The 4,627-nt window shown below is 40.2% G+C and overlaps 1 pseudogene; it reads left to right on the top strand.

Annotated features, from left to right (window-relative positions):
- The first annotated feature begins 582 nt into the window (after positions 1–582).
- LOC119248550 (60S ribosomal protein L23a-like) lies at positions 583–1,067 on the top strand (annotated as a pseudogene).
- Positions 1,068–4,627: the final 3,560 nt, after the last annotated feature.

Raw genomic sequence — 4,627 nt, 5'->3', positions numbered from 1 at the left:
TCTATAAGGAAATACTTCTCTTAACAACTACTTAGTTATCTAAAATATAGCTTGTATGCAGATTCAGTTTGCTTGGCTCTTTCTCTTTACTTACTATTTTCAAAACAACAAATTGGTTCCCAGCATCCTCAAGATATGAACAATGAATTTTAAAAAATTATTATCTACCAAATTTAAATACAGTTGATATTTTAATTCATTGCAGTTTGTAAACTTATTGATGTTCAGCTGTCCCATCTTCTGTCAATGAGAGTCTCTTAGAGTTGTTTTAATATGGTCTTTTGACCTATCTATAATTCTTTTCAGCAGTTTCTTAATTTTTTGGTATGGGAAGTGTCTGGACCATTTTGTACATTTTATGTCATAGGCCTAAAAATAGCCATTTCTCCAGAATTAAGAAAATTATATAAAAAACTAATGATCTGGTTGTAGGGTTGTTATGTGCTTAATATTAAAGGCTACTTATTGCTAATGGATTGGTCATTGCTTCACCTTGGCTTAGTCAGATTTGTAAAATTTAGGGGATCAATCTGGTAAATTAAAAAGAAATATTTCTCGCTTTTCATGAAGAAGTAACCAAAAGTAAGGAAGGAAACCCCAGCCCCTTCTAAAGCTGTAGCCTAAGTAAAAGCTTTGAAAAATAAGAAAGCAGAATTGAAAGGCATCCACAAAAAAAAAAAAAAAGCCACACAAAAAAAGATTTGTACCTCACCCACCTTCCAGCAGCCCACGATACTGTTGTTCCCTAGGTAACCCAAATATCCTGGGAAGAGAGCCCCCAGGAGAAACAAACTTGGCCACTGTGCTATCATCAGGCCGCCCCACCTTCGAGTCCCCGCCCCCACCACTGAATCAGCCATGAAAAAGACAGATGGCAACACCACACGTGTGTCCACTGTGGATGTCAAGGCCACAAGCACCAGGCCACACAGGCTCTGAAGCTCTGCAACATTGACATGGCCAGGGTCAACACCCTGATCAGTCCTGATGGAGAGAAGAAGGTGTATGTTCCACCGGCTCCTGATTAGGATGCTTTGCATGTTGCCCACAAAATCGGGATCATCTAAATTGAGCCCAGCTAGCTAATTCTAAATATAACTTTTATCACCATTAAAAAAAAGATATTGGTGCAGGCGGTTGAGTGCCGCACTCTGTAGCTGTCTGCAGCCTCTGCAGCGCGGGTTCAATCCTGGCCGGCCAGTGAGAATCCCACTTGGTGAAGCAGACCTCTCCTGTCTCTCCCGCTGCTCCCCTCAGCAGTGTATTTCGTCAGTCTGCCTGTTCTGTTCCCCACTCTGTCTCTGGTGAATCCTCTCACCCTCCTGTGCATCTGGCCTGTACCCCGGTTCTTGTATAAAAATAAATAAAGTCTTTTTAAAAAAAGAGATATTTCTCTGATTCACTAATGATTTTGAACATCTTCCACTAGTTTATTCACCATTTATGATGCCTTTGTGGTAAAAGGCCTATTATATCTTTAATTTGAGGTAAATTACCTTAAAAGTTTCTCTAGTGTTAAATTGACCTTGGTTTTTTATATATATATATATATATATATACACACACACACACAAACACTACACTGGTAGATTTGGTTTGCATTTATGTTCATGAATGAGATTGCTATATAGTTTTCACGTGCAATTATTGACTCATTTGATATGTTAGATTTATGAAGTTAGTTGGAATGTTCCATCTTTCCTCCTCCTTTGTCTGCCTCCCCCTAATCAGCCTCTCCCTCTTCTTGTCCTTCTTCTATGAGATTGAACAGTGAGAATGGAAGTTATCAATCCTTGAATGTTTGTTCCAATTTACTGAGACTTTCTTTGTGGGAAAACAAAATCCACTGATTGAATGTATTTTATGATAGTGAAAATAGTCAGGTTTTCTGTTCATGAATCAGTTTCGGAAAGCTAAACATTTTTGGAACTTGCCTTTTTTGTCAAAACTTATTGACATGACATGCATGCTGGGTGGTGTGGAGTATGAGCAAAACACTCCCTCTGCTCCCCCATGCATGCATCCATGCCTGCAGAAGCTGGGAGTGTTAGCAGCTGACTGCTCATACTAAAAACCTCCCTGAAAGTGCCATGGTGAAGAGAGCTAACTTGCCAGCTGCAAACTCACTTCTCAGGGGTGGGGTGCACCCAACATTGGATCAGTGCATGAATATACTCAGCCCCTCCCCTCACTTCTGAATGGTTCTGAATAGTTCTGAAGGGTGACTGGCTGAGGTCAGAGTACAATGACCACACAGTTCAGTCTCATCAGCCTGCCAATCTAAAGGTTTCAGAATCAGCTTCTCCTCAACCAGATCTGCAACAACATGATAGTTTTCTTTTAAACTCATTTTTATTATTGCTTTTTTTCATTTCTTATATTTGTGCCCTTTTTTGTTATCTGAACAACCTTGTTAGAAGTTTATTAATTTTATCAGCTTTTCCCAAAGAATCATTAGCTTTATGGATCATTAGCCTTTTACTTATTTACACTCATTTTCTTACCTTTTTCTGATCACTTAAGTTGAATTGTAGTTCATAATTTTCAGCTTTTCTTATTCTAATATGTGCCTTTTAAGCCTTTAAATTTTCTCTTAATTTTAATGTGTTTTTAAAAATTTACTTTTATTTATTTATGCATACAAGAACTGCGGTGTAGGCCAGAGGTGTAGGGGTATGAGAGGATTCACCAGAGGGAGTGGGGAGCAGAATAGGCAGATCTACTGAAATACACTGCTGAGGGGAGCAGCTGGCAAGATAGGAGAGGTCTGCTATGCCATGTGTAGCAGCTCCCTGGCTGGGGATGGAACTCAGACTTTAACCCCTGAGCCACCAGGGAGGCCCTAATTCACTTTTCTGATCATTTTTGCTGTCTCAGTCACACCAAGTGTCTTAATCTGTTTGAGCTGCTTTAACAAAATATCACAGACTAGGTGGTTTATAAAAATAAAGATTACTTCTCATAGTTCTGGAGGCTGGCAGCCCAAGATCAAGGTACTAGGATGGTTAATTTCTGGTGCAAGCCCTTTTCCTGCTTCATAGCCAGCCCCTTCTGGCTGCATCCTCACATAGCAAAAGGGGTGGGGTAATAAGGAGCTCTGTGGGGTCTCTTCTATTTAGTTCCATTCATGTAGGTTCTCCCCTCATGACCTAAGCACTTCCCAAAGAAGTCACCAACTAATACCATCATCTTTGGGAGTTAGAATTTCAGCATATGAATTTTTTTGGGGGGAGGGGCACACCATATTCAGATCATAGCACCAGTAATTCATCATTACTTCTTTCTTGGCCTATTGTACTAAGTGGTGCCCTGTCTTTCATTTTTGCTCCCCTAGGGTCTGTTCTCCCCCACACACAGCACTCTGAACTTTCTAAATCTTAATTACCTCTCAGTATCCACCCATCTCTTTAAAATAAATTCTAAGTGACTGTATGGCTCACTGGGTATTCTATAGCTTGGTTTCTGCTACATCATGCACTTCTTTTATTTCCCCCCCTCACTCTGCTCCATCTACCTTTCTGTTCCTTTGATGGACCTGGTTTAGGGACTTTCATGTTTTTGTTATCTCCCTCTACTTGGCAAGCACTTCCCTTGAATTTTTTCTTTTTAAAGATTTTTTATTTTATTTATTTATACAAGCACTGGGTACAGTCAGAAGCACAGGAGGGTGAGAGAATTCACCAGAGCCAGAGCGGAGAGCAGAGCAGAGCAGAGCAGAGCAGGCAGACTGACAAAGTACACTGCTGAGGGGAGCAGCGGGCGGCAGGAGAGGTCTGCGCTCCACGTGGGACCCTCGCCTGATGGCCGGGGATCGAACCGGCATTGCAGAAGCTGCGGGCACCTTCGCAACCCAGTGCTCAACCACTGCGCCACCAGGGAAGGCCTCCCTTGAATTTCTGTATGGATCTCTCCCTCACTGATTTTAGATCTTGCTGAGGTTTACCTTATCAGATTCCTTCCTTCACCAAATGATTTGAAATTCCACTGCTTTCCATTGACCTGTTAAATATCTTTATTTATTTTTGTTCCTAGCATTCATCATTGCCTGATATATATGTTTGTTTATTGTCTATCTTATACTATTCAAATATAATCTTTTAGGCAGAGTTTATGTGTTTTGTTCATTGCTGTATCTCTAATATCTAACCCAAAGCCTGTTGCCTCATAGGAATGAGCCATTGAGTACAGGCTGGCTTGAAATAACACTATATCCCCTTCTATCTAGAGCACAACTCTGCCTTCATGTGGCACTTTTATTCTTGTTTTCCTTGTTGTTATTTACCCTTTTCCTAAAGGTGCAGATAGACCTTTGGAAATGTAACTTAATGCTTGGAGTTAGAGAGATGGAGGAGGGCATATGCCTTTTGACTTGGCATATTAGCCTTTCAAAGGCTAATGTTCTGTCTTCCTGAGGTCTTCCAGCAACCCTGACATGGCCACTTTTTTAAAATTTTGAATTCTTGATTCATTTCACTTTTTGTTCACTGAGAATTCCCCATACTTTCTTAGTTATGCATGTCAACAAATTATTTCTTCATTTTAGTTTGCTTTTTAGGGAAGAGTTGCAGATTACCTCATATACATATTATTAAATATGGAATTCTTCAAATTTTCCATTTTTTCATGC

Source organism: Talpa occidentalis, unplaced genomic scaffold, assembly GCF_014898055.3.
Source record: "Talpa occidentalis isolate TD23 unplaced genomic scaffold, MPIMG_talOcc4v2.1, whole genome shotgun sequence".
NCBI classification, from domain to species: Eukaryota; Metazoa; Chordata; class Mammalia; order Eulipotyphla; family Talpidae; genus Talpa; species Talpa occidentalis.
This window is presented reverse-complemented; position numbering and strand designations above follow the sequence as displayed.